The sequence below is a fragment of the Diabrotica undecimpunctata genome, chromosome 4 (genome assembly GCF_040954645.1).
Source record: "Diabrotica undecimpunctata isolate CICGRU chromosome 4, icDiaUnde3, whole genome shotgun sequence".
In the NCBI taxonomy this organism is placed as follows: domain Eukaryota; kingdom Metazoa; phylum Arthropoda; class Insecta; order Coleoptera; family Chrysomelidae; genus Diabrotica; species Diabrotica undecimpunctata.
Genome location: NC_092806.1, coordinates 16,422,700 through 16,435,554, shown reverse-complemented (window position 1 = coordinate 16,435,554; position 12,855 = coordinate 16,422,700). Strand labels below are relative to the sequence as shown.

The 12,855-nt window shown below is 31.9% G+C and overlaps 1 long non-coding RNA gene across 1 annotated transcript; it reads right to left on the bottom strand.

Moving 5' to 3' along the window:
* Positions 1-1,633: 1,633 nt before the first annotated feature.
* LOC140438146 (uncharacterized) lies at positions 1,634-11,986 on the bottom strand. Its single transcript, XR_011950447.1, has 2 exons — positions 11,898-11,986; positions 1,634-1,939 (listed from the first exon to the last, which is right to left on the bottom strand). It is a non-coding gene; the product is annotated as an uncharacterized lncRNA (long non-coding RNA).
* Between the last annotated feature and the right edge of the window lie 869 nt (positions 11,987-12,855).

Genomic DNA, 12,855 nt, shown 5'->3' with positions numbered 1-12,855 from the left:
GTTGAAATTCTAATAAAACTACAACAAAAAACCGTTTAACTATTGTGTACAACCTTAGACTCGTTCTTCTCGCCACTAATTGGTGTTGACTCATCATAGTATTCGATATTTCTAATTCCTTGTGACGAATCAGATTATTTGTAGGCTGTACTAGGCAACATAATTAGTCGGAAAAGAGTACCACCCTCTTTAAATCTGCTAATTGAATTAGTAGGGCAGTGCAGCGGGTGGATTTTTAATACCTATTAGTAATTCCGCCAACCTAATATATTTTGTTATGCACACCATAGTATTTTAAAAGCTTTGTAAATAAAATTATTAATATTTGGTGATTACTGTCTGTTTTGACTTCTCAAGTATCATAATAATATAATTTGCAGGATAAAGCTAAAGCGTACAGGATATAATGGTAGGACAAACGTCATTCAAGCATCAAACGTATACAAATTTGTTCTGCCAATAATACTAAGACTACTTTCTCCAATGTAATAAAAAATTCTACTAAATTGACGGCATCTCCTAAGGTAAAATGTTCGGGAAGCAATAAGAGCCTGCGCTGCGTTCGAATTTGGGTGAGAACTAGTTCATGAGGAACATCATTACATCTTAGAAAAATTAAGATAGGGTCTTGTAATTTTGAAAGTCATACAGGTACAAGTATTGAGTTCGTAGGTGCTACTCTGTCTAGTCTTAGGGCACTATTAAACTTGGTATTTTCTTAGTATAATATATAAATGAAGAAGAAAGAGAATTATGAAAATGTCCTAAAATCAACTAGCGAAATAGAATAGACTCACGTAAATTCTAAAATTTTAACAACAAAATAAATAGTTCTAGAAAAAAGTTCAAAACCAGAGTAATAATAGGTAAAGGGCGAGATAAATTGCAGATATAAAATAGGCCAATCATTTTAAAGAACTGCTTAATGGCAATCAGGACTACGGCAATCAGTGCCTACAGATGTTCCTATGCTTGCAATGAATGGAAACTCACAAAAGCTCTGCGTGCGTGCAGTAGAAACATCAGCGCTTCTTGTGAACTAACAAATCAATAATATATAATATCTCTACTTATAATGAGACAAGTTCTTAAGAAAACCCTAGAGTTTGGCATTGATATTTATCATATATTTGTGGATTTCAAAGCTGCATAGGACTTCAAAAATAGAAGTGAATTGTTTCAGGGTATGCTGGTGTCCAAAATGTCCTCTAAGTGGAAAATTTACTTATCCCAGACACCTACGGTATAAAAGAAGGATTGAGCTCTGGAGGACTTTTTCAATGTGTTCCCCTAGGTGTTTTCTGTAACTTTCTGCATTGTTTTATAGATATGTTTACTGTTTTATGATCTATAGAAGAATATGAAGAATGATACTAGAAGTAAAGATACATCTTGAAAAAATTAAGATAGGGTCTTGTAATTTTGAAAGTCTTACAGGTACAAGTATTGAGTTCATAGATGCTACTCTGTCTAGTCTTAGGACACTTCTTAATTTTTTATTTTATCCCTTGGTAAAACCTTTCTGCCTTATGAGATATGTTAACTTCAATTGTTAACATTTTTAATGTTTCTAACTTTTAAGAGGTAACAAAATAAATAAATGTAAACAATATTTCTGATAAAAAAGCGTCAATTAAATAAGTCAAACATTTATTAAACTTTTAATATTCAAAACATTATAGCTCAAAAAGAAATCAAAATTAATTTTCCAAGCAACCTAATAATACACTAAAGGAGCATTGTAAGCCACTGGATTGAGTGTTCCTGGGTAAGCTAATGGAGCTGAGTAAGCCACGCCAGGATAGACAACATCCGAGACTACGGCAGGAGCACTATAAGCTGCCAAAACTTGAGGGTTTGGTTGTGGATGTGGTTGAGGATTAGCCAATGGCTTCGCTGCGGCGAAAGCGACAGCTAACAGAGCGAAGAAATGAACAAACTGGAAATAAAATCAAAATTATAATCATTCGTTTTTATCATTACTTGGTAAAATAAAAATTTAAACATAACCATTTAAACCATTTATTTTGGTCATAGTAAAATATTGGTTTGAGGAACACAGTATGATTAATATTTGGTTCATAGTTAAATAATGATATTAATAGGGCTAAAAAAATAATTTATAAATATGTGGAAATATCCGGTAGTGGTCTACAATAACAATCTTTATTTTCATTCTTCCGTTCTTGATAAATTCTAGCTGATAGTAATGAATTTTTATTGCATTCCCCCAATATCCAGATCATATCTACCATTTCATCAGTAGTAAAATTCATTATTGCTAATTTAAATTGAATTAATTACTGAATTACTAAATTTTTGCTAATTTACGGTGTACCCAAATACTGAATTAATAAACAATAATGTCAAACTGTCAGTTTCTGACAAATCAATCTTGGCCAACTCACAATAATTATTGGTAAACGTTAAAATATCTACCAAATTAAGACTTTGATTGAAAAATAAAAATATCTAGAAAACTGATAACTTTAGGTATAGAGAGTACTTCATAAAATTTGAAGTACGATATTAGTACTTTTTGGTAGTTATATAAAATACAGGGTGTTCTATTTAAAATAACCAAGAAAATAATGTACTTGCATTTTGACTTACCCTGTATCTGATTTAACGAATATTATGAAAACGAATATGTTTTATAATTTTTAACAATTATTAAAAAACTATGGTTGCAATAGATCAATGTTCCTATACTCCTTTTTAATTATATAGGGAGTTAAACTTGTTACGATTTTCAGGTAATATTGGTTACAACTTTTTAAATACCCGGTATAACATAATAAAACTTTACATTGTTGTGATGTGGAAGTAAAGCAGATTTCAAATTCAAAATAAAATACAGAGTGTTCTATTTAAAAAAACTTAAGTTTGGTCTGCCACCATCTTATAAAACACCCTGTAAGATTGTAACTAATTTTAAAATGTGGAGTTTAAAGCTGCCTACAATTTTTGTCCATAACTTTTTTTTGTAATTTTTACTATAACAGATCTACTGAGCTTCCTCACACTAATCAATCACCCTGTATGTATGTTGGCAACACATTTTATTTTTATTGATGTCTAATGACTTACTTGTCACTTGTTACTGGTCTCTGTACACTTTACACTTGTAAAACAATAAAACTGATTTCTTTTCTAATTAAATATAATACTAATGTTATTATTATTAACTTGCGTAAACACGAAATACCTTTAGAGTGACTTTTGGTCAGGTACAGTTGTTTAAATTGAATAACTTATAAACTATTTGGTCGATCTGTTTGAAATTTAGCACATTTTAACACCTCATAAACTGCCACATTGTTGAGTAGTTACATTAAATGAACTTTTCAGAGCAGCCGTCTCAAAAGTCCGAATAGCTATGATGATTGCCGATCTCCGCCGCGGAGATGGCACTTGAAGAAGATAAATGGTCATAACTTGGTTTTTTGTATAATGGCATCCGTACCACTCTCCCAGGTTGCGTAGTCATGACATTCTACGCCTCTCTATGCTTCTTCTTCCTTGGATCTTTCCCTGCATAATCAGTTGGAGCAAGGTGTATTTCTCTCCACGTGTAATATGTCAGAGATATTCCAATTTTCTTGTTTTAATTATATTTAAAATTTCTCTTAATTTATTCATCCTTCTTAGAACCTACTTGTTTGTGACGTGTTCTGTCCACGATATTTTTCTCCCAGGTTGCGTAGTCATGACATTCTACGCCTCTCTATGCTTCTTCTTCCTTGGATCTTTCCCTGCATAATCAGTTGGAGCAAGGTGTATTTCTCTCCACGTGTAATATGTCAGAGATATTCCAATTTTCTTGTTTTAATTATATTTAAAATTTCTCTTAATTTATTCATCCTTCTTAGAACCTACTTGTTTGTGCCGTGTTCTGTCCACGATATTTTCAGAATTCTTCTATACACACACAGCTCGAATGATTCCAGTTTTTTCATTGATGTCGCATTCAAGTTCCAAGATTCCATTCCATAAAATAAAGTCGAAAAAACATAGCACCTCGCCAACCTAACTCTTAGTTCCAATTTTAAATCCCTTGTATATAGCACTCTTCTTATTTTGTTGAAATTTGCTCTAGCCCTTTTTATTCTGATTTTGATCTCCTTAATGTAATCATTTGTGGAGTTAATCATTGTTCCCAGATATGCATATTTGTCCACTTGTTCGACGTTGGTTCCGGTAATTAGAAGATTCTCGTTATTTCTTTGAGTTTTCGATATTCTCATAAATTTCGTCTTATTGACATTCATTGTTACACCATACTCTTTTCCATACTCCGCTATTCTGGTCACCAGTCTCTGAAGATCTTCAATATTTTCAGCTAAGATCACAGTGTCGTCCGCATATCTAATGTTGTTAATGGGAACTCCATTTACCTTTATTCCAGCTGTTTCATCCTCAAGAGCGTTTTTCAGGATCTCTTCGTAGTAGGCATTAAAAATAATTGGCGACAATACGCATCCCTGTCTCACTCCATATCTAATTTCAATTTCTTTTAACAGCTGTTCGTTAACACGTACTTTTGCTCGCTGTTTATAGTATAAATTTGATATGATCCTGAGGTCGTTGTAGTCAATCTTCTTTGATTTCAGGACATTCATTAATTGTTTATGTTTATTTATTATAGTCAATAAAACATACGTATATATCTTGATTAACGTCCAGGCATCTTTGTATCAGTATAATAATTATTATTACCATTTATAAATTACTGCAAATATACCTAAGGGTTTTTTGCAATTATCTCGATCAGTTGTTTATGTATTTTCATTTGGACACTCTCAAAAGTAAAGAACTTTTTATAATCCGCAACTTTTATTTATCCTTCAAATATCTATATAAGATTTGTACGGGCAATCAATGATTTTTTCACAGATAGACTGGTCTAAAATAGCTAAGGAAGAATAACGTCAAATCTGTACGGAGTCTCTGAGATGTGTAACCTTTAAATAAGTATAACACTTACTGATCTACTTAATCAATCTTTTTTAATTAAAAAAATAGATTTCACTTTCATGTACACAACAGTTACAATATTATGATCGTTCTAAGAATATGATCCAAATATAGCTTTTGCCAAACACAGAATGCCTTAAGCAACGTAGGTTAGATAATAAAATACAAAAGTGTCTTTCCACGTGCTCCTTACATCTGAAGACAAATATTTTTATTTTTATATAACAGGCAAGTCTGGTTTCCAAACACACGACACGAGTTTATTGAAATTCAAAATATTTATTTTAATAGTTACTTTTTGGTTTTATTTTATTTTACACATGTGTAAATAATAATGTTTATTTCGCTCTATTGTTAAGACATAGCTGTAAAGGCAAGACGTGCTTGCACGATTTTATAAAAAAATAACAAGTGTTCACATAACAATCGAGAGGTACAAGTGACGTCAAAAACAATAAAAATAACTAAATTTTTCACACAAAATAAAGTCCACTGTATCGGGCAGTAAGAGATTTATATTTATTTTGATTACTTAATAGAATAGTTGATATATTTGGAGGGGAAATAAGAGGAGAAATATTTTAATTCATGTATGATATGTCAAAACCACATTGTACCAAACAAATTCTTAGTTATTACACCGATTTTATGTAAAGAATAAAGAAACGAATACAATATGTCAAGTAGATTTGATGAACATGCAATCACAAGCTGATAGCAACAGTTAAATTGATGATCAACAATCAAATTGGAAAAGTCATATTTAGCAATTAGTTCTTATACGTCGAAATGGACTTAACTTGTTGACGTACCTAGCTCATAGAGCTTGGGGTGCCGAAAGTTATGCAGTGCTCATGTATGTGTTAGGAGCAAAGCCCGAAATTAAACAATCCTAGCATTGTACGGAAATTATTGTCTACTTCTAGCATTGTACCCACAAACTGTACAATGTCAGAAATGATCAAAATTAAAAATGATTATTGAAACGCTCATCGCTTCAAATCGATTATTATTGACAGCGACACCCCAAATCAAAAATCGAGTTTCTTGTTAATTATTTGATGTCTTTATATTTTCTATTTATATACCATGCGGTCCATATGTATGGAATAAATTCATTTTTAGCGTTATTATGTACTATCTGAAAAAAACCTGAAACAGGTCGATTTTTATTCCTAAATTGACAATTTACAGTATGAAAATTTTATACCTGTCCATCACCCCCTTTGAAAATTATAAGCACCCCCTCGAAAATTTTAAATAATAAATTGGCTCGTATGGCACCTTGTTAGAAAAGGATTTTAGTCGTCCTCTATTCAACAATATAAAGTTTTTTAAGTTTGGTGCAATTATAACTGAGAAAAATAATTTTTAAGATGTAAAATTTTGATAATGCCTCTACCACAAAATTTTAGGTTGAATGAAGATAATAATATCACATAATATTTAGAATGTATTTTTCAATGTACTTTAAAATTAAATTAAATGTTCAAAATTACCACCATTTACTTATTGACAATTAACGAGGCTATTTTGGAATTCTCGTACAACAATTTGTACGACTTCGTGAGTTATTTTGTTAATTTCTTCCGTTATCCTAACATTTAAATCAGCAATACTGTTTGGTCTATTAAAATATATTTTAGATTTTATATAACGCCATAAGAAGTAATCGAGAAGAGTCAAATCGGGGGATCTAGCCGGCCTAGCCGGCCATTCCATCGTTGCACGTCTTCCAATCCACCTATTGGGAAAAACCTAGTTTAAATAATTTATAACTACACGTGCAAAATGCGATGGAGCTTCGTCTTGTTGGTACTAAATAGATTGATCTATCTCAGTTGGATGATTAACATCAGGAAAAAATCTTCGTAATATAGGCACTAAAAGGTAATCAAAAAATCTAGATCAACCCCTCCATCAACTGTGCCCTCAAAAAAAATAAGGACCAATAATTGTATTGTTAATGATCCCAGCCCAAACTTTAACATTTTTAGAATATTGCGTGTGAGTCTCACACACCCAGTGAGGATTTTCTCTGCTCCAATATCTACTATTTTTTCTACTAATATTCTACTATTATTATTTTATTATTTTATATCTACTAAAGTATATTTTAATAGACCAGGTAGTATTGTTGATTTAAAAATTCGCCTCAGTTATTGTAAAGAAGTGAATAATGGTGGTCAAGTTAAACATTTAATTTATTTGTAAAAATCAATTTTCGAGGGGGTGCTTATAATTCAAAAGGGGTGCTAGAGGGGGATAATATTTTCATACTGTAAATTGTCAATTTAAGAATAAAAATCGACTTGTTTCAGGTTTTTTTATACATAGTACATAATAACGCTAAAAATGAATTTATTCCATACATATGAACCGCATGATAGAATTGTTTTTTTTTAATCAACAATATGATAAAATGCTGTGAGTGATAATGTTAGTTTCAAAAAAATTTCAAAGCTTCAAGAGATAGATACATCACTATAATAATACAGGGAAGATGTTTGTGAAACATTTCAGATATTTAAGAGATGTGTATGATAATTCAAAATAATTTAATCCTACAATCCAGAGGTCAGAAGCCCTAATTAATTATGGATTTATAACCTCATTAATGTTTTTTTAATAACAGATAATTTTAATAACAAATGGGGAATAATCGTAAAAAACCGATATTGAAATTCGAACATTGTACAGCAATTCTTTTGTACAAAGTCCGACGATTATGTCTATTTCGGAGATTGTACAGTAAAGGTGTACCATGCTAGAAGTGGACAAGATTTTCCGTTCACTGTTAGGATTGTCCAATTTCGGATATTGCTCGTAATATATACAAGCTGAAATAGGTGAAGCCACGTTAAAGCTTCATAGGCAGCTGTTAATCCTTAATCACGCTTCTAAAATAACTATAAATAAAAAAAATTCCAATAAATAACATTTTAGACATATTCATGTACAACTTATACGTAGAAAAAGCATTCGCAGAATCAGTAGCAATCTCTAATAATAGTAATAAAATAAACAGCACATTTATCAACAACATTAGGTATGCCGATAACACAGCGATAATGGCAAATAACTCATGCAAGTGAAGCTTTGAGTTTGAACATAAATCTCAAGAAGACAGAAGCAATTATTACAGATAGAAATAATTACCCAAATGCAAAGATATGTGTAGTTGGAAAAGAAATCGAGCAATTCGGGCAGTTTAAGTACTTGGGTTTTCTGCTAAATTATAGTTGGTACCATGAGGGTGAAATAAAAATCAGAGGAAACTATGCTAAAAATGTTTATTTAAATTTAAATTTCTGACTGACCGCAAGTTAGATTTCAACATGAGACACAAGATGCTAAAGCGTAACGTTTGGCCTGTTCATATGGAATCAAAGCATGAACGTTAAATATCAGAAATGATGACGAATGAAGAAGGGGGGCTAAAGGATAGTGTAAAAAGTTAGAAGACTACATATTTAGGGCACATATTACGATGAGAACGATAGACTTTTTAGAAAATAGTACTAGAAGAAAAAATAGTGGGCAAGAGGACGTAAAAAAATTCATGACTGCGTAAAATTAGCCAATGGATAGTAATCCACAGTCATGAAATGGTTCACAATGCTGATAAAAAGTCTACACAAAAATACGTATTACTTATAAGCATCTGCTTGTAAATGCTTAGAAAGCATTTTGCATTATTAATTTCTCGATCATTCTACAACAAATAACCTATTACTCCTGATATGAATCAAAAGGCAGAGATAACTAGAATAATCTGAATGACTTGGGGAGCTGTAGAAAGACTCAGTGTTATGTTATAAAAAGGCAATAAATTGCCAATAATGCCAGTAAATTGTATTCAATATTTGCATCCCAACAGATATGACCTATAGAATGGATACAGAGTTATCAGTCAATAGATTAAGAACAACATTAAGGCCCTTAAAACTAGCTATGTTAGGAGATGCTCTGAAAAAGCGCATTGTACATTGGCGACTACGCGAGCACAGTCGTAGTAGAAGAAGACCACAAAAATGGTGGCTAGACAACATAAAAGCAAAAGTGGGAAAAAAATGGCACCAAATTGCACAAAACAAAGAAGAGTGGAGAACTCATGGGAATACCTTTACCCAGGAGTGAAAGCAAAAAGGCTGAAGAAGAACAACTTCTGATATATGTACCCATTGATTACAATTCATTGGTTGTAAGTTTATAATTATTATTAGTATTATAATTTAAACTTTTTTTTCCCGTAGAAAGTCTATATTGCGAAGCCAATGAGCCCCCACTTTGGATTAGACGTGAACAATTATTACTTTCCTATGCTGCCTCCGTTTCATCCAATACCTCCAATCCAGTTTATCCTCTTCTTACTTCATCAACTAACAACCAGCATTACTATTCTAAATCACCATCAATAAAACCCATTCCACTAATTTTAACACAATTACTTAATAACATCTCTCTATCACAAACAATCCCACGACCCCTACCTCCATATCCTCCTTGGGCTATAATCACCCCTCAGTTTAACACATCTCTTACAAGATTCGATAAACTTACAACACCCAGGGAACTCATTAAAAAGTCTTTTAAAGAAATTATATTTACAAATAAATACGACATAGTACTCTACACTGATGCCTCAAAGAATGATACAGGAGTAGGCTGTTCTGTTACCACCTCAGATAACCTTATCACATCATCTTGTATCCCCTCGTTTTGTAGCGTTTTCACTGACTATTTAGCATATTTCAGGCTTTCAAATCCATTTCTTCACCTGATAAACAAGTTGCAATATGCGCAGACTCACTAGCCTCAATACAATCTATCTAAAATATATTCACTGATCATCCTATTGTCCAAAAGATCCTTGATTGTTACCAACTAAGCGCTTCCCAAAAAATAACAGTTACATTAATCTGGCTACCATCCCATATTGGTATCACAGGCAACGAACTTGCAGACAGCCATGCAAAACTTGCCTAAACATCATCTGATAATACAGTTAATATACAAATTAGTAAAGATTTAAAGTCTCACATTAAGAAACGAGCAAGAAACCGATGGCAACAACACTGGGACACCAATAACTCAGCATTACATCATATCCAACAATTAGTCGATAGCCCCCTCGATTTGATCTCTGCCAGTATGTCCAGACGAGACGCTATTGTAACATGAAGACTTCGAATAGGACATACAAGATTAAAACACGGATACCTGATGTCATCCAGCAACCGACCCACTTGTGAGACCTGTCAATCTCATCTAACAGTTAACCATATTCTCACCGAATGTCATCAATATTCAGCAAAAAGACTATTTTATTGCCTTAAAAGTGATTTAAAAGACATACTCAATAACTTGGATCAAATAACCTCAAGTCTAAAACTCCTCAGAGACGTTAAGTTATATTATAAAATATAATTTTGATTGTATTATAACAGTATGTACTCTATAACATATTCTTGTAATTTATTGTAACAGTTTTACATTTGTAACCGTTTTCGTGTAAGTGGCCTTTGTTGCCGAGCACGTTAATTTTCAATAAAAAAAAACTTTTTTTCTGATCATTCATCATTTATTTATACTTTTCATCAAACGCGTTAACACAGAAACGAGATACAGAATGGGAAACAAAGAAATAAAAATACTCTGTTACGCAAACGACGCAATATGCAAGACGCAAGATGAAGGTAGTCTGCAAAGACTGGTCCACAGAATTAACATCCACAGCAAAAGAATTTAATATGACAATCTCATCTCAAAAAACTAAAACAATACTAGTCATGAAAGAACCAACCAGATGTAAAATAGAAATTGATGGCGTCAGTATTGAACAAGTAATGGAAATAAAATACTTGGAAATTGTACTGTCCAGCTATGGAGATCTGGACAAAAAAGTGAAAGATCAAGTATAAAATACAAATAGACTGGCAAAATGCATTAATAACACTATAGGGCAAAACAGACACATTAACACTGTGAGTAAGTCAAGAATTTATAAAGCCACTGTAAGACCAATAATGACATATGCCTCAGAAACAAGACCCGACACAGCCACAGCGCAAAGACTACTGGAAATGGCAGAGATAAGATTACTGAGAAGAATTACAGGAAATAAGCTGAGAGATCGAAAGAGAAGTGAAGACAATAGAAGAAAATGTAACTTGTATAACAGTGTATAAATGAACGGACATAAAATAGAAAAAAGAATGGAATAATCACATAAGCAGAATGGAGGAGACTCTTGTCGTCAAAATAGCAAGTGATAAGTCACCAATCGGCAAAAGAAGTATCGGACGACTTCGCAAAAGATTTAGTGACAAACTTCCATAGAGATATTAATTCGCGAATGAACAAGCAGAATTGCTTATAAAGAGGAAGAAGAAGAATAATTTATACTTGAATTAGGGTCAATTCAATTTAATTTAGTATATACAAAAACTTGCTATAAAAAGATATAAATAAAAATGATATGTATAATCTAAATATGTTAATAAAATAAACTTATAAAAAGCAAATTATTAGAACCATTCTGACCACCATATAAAAACATTATTAATAATCCCCAGGCAATATACTCATTTCCATAATAGTTATCATACTACCCTATCATACGTATCATTATTCATATTGTATGGGGATTATTCATATAGCTAAAATAATCAAACTGTCCATAACATATATCGAGGATATAATCTTGAAATTATATATTTAAAATTTAAAAGGAGTAAAAAATTGTAATAAATAAAGAACCTCGGGACTTTCTTGAAATTCTTTCCTTTTTGATTTTTTAATAAGAAAATGAAAAGGAGAAAATAGAAAATTGGTTTAAAGTCAGCGTTTAAACATGAAACTTAAATACATTAATAATAATAATTTAAACAGTGAATACGTTACATTGTTTTACTTACGATTTTAAACATTTTGAATAGTAGGTACACAGAATTTGTCTTTCAACAAATGATACAATTATCTTCTCAGTGTCAACTTTTATACCAATTTCATTCTAGTGACTAAATCATTATGCAGATTTTGGGCGTGATGCAGAAGTCAACATCTATTGTCTATTTTTTTGTTCAGTGTATTAGTTTTTTAAGGAAGAACAATATTCGAGGACGACATATCTGCCCACACACAGACACACACATTTGTAAATTGGAAATAACTATTTGAAGTAATTTTTTATAAATATTTATGATATTGATTATTCTTCCCTTGCGTTTTATGTAAACAATATATAACCGAAACTCTTACACAACCTCACAAGTATCTGAGGGTATAAAGTTTTATTTAAAAAAAACCAATTTGACCCATATATGGTAGGTAAAAACAATCTTTTCTGAGAGAATTACACAGACAGCATTTTTTCGCCACTACCATTCAATCTGCAATCTGAACAAATATTCGTAGAGGGACTGGAGGAGCACAACACAATGAAGGCATAGAAGGAATAGAGTAAATACGACAAGCCACCAATTTGGACTTTGGATCCACAGAAACAAAACTAAATTTATGGTGATTAGTAAAAAGCACAACCAAAATATCTACCCAAAATATTGAAACTGAACATATTGAAAGGGTACACCAATTCAAGTATCTGGGTACACAGTAAATGATAAGTGGGACCTTGATGTAGACATTAACATCCGAATTAAAATTTAAGCAACCGTAACCTAAGCGTTAGCATCCGATGGCGCGTCACGAAATCTTACGCACTCTTTACACTACTTTATGAAGTAGAAGAATGGAAAATAAAATTTCAATCACTTTCTTGCAGTTAAAATTAATTTCGATATATCGAAAATTATTGACGCCCTTTAGTTAGTTTAACTGAAATCCATAAGGCTCGCAAAGTCGCATTTCGACGTC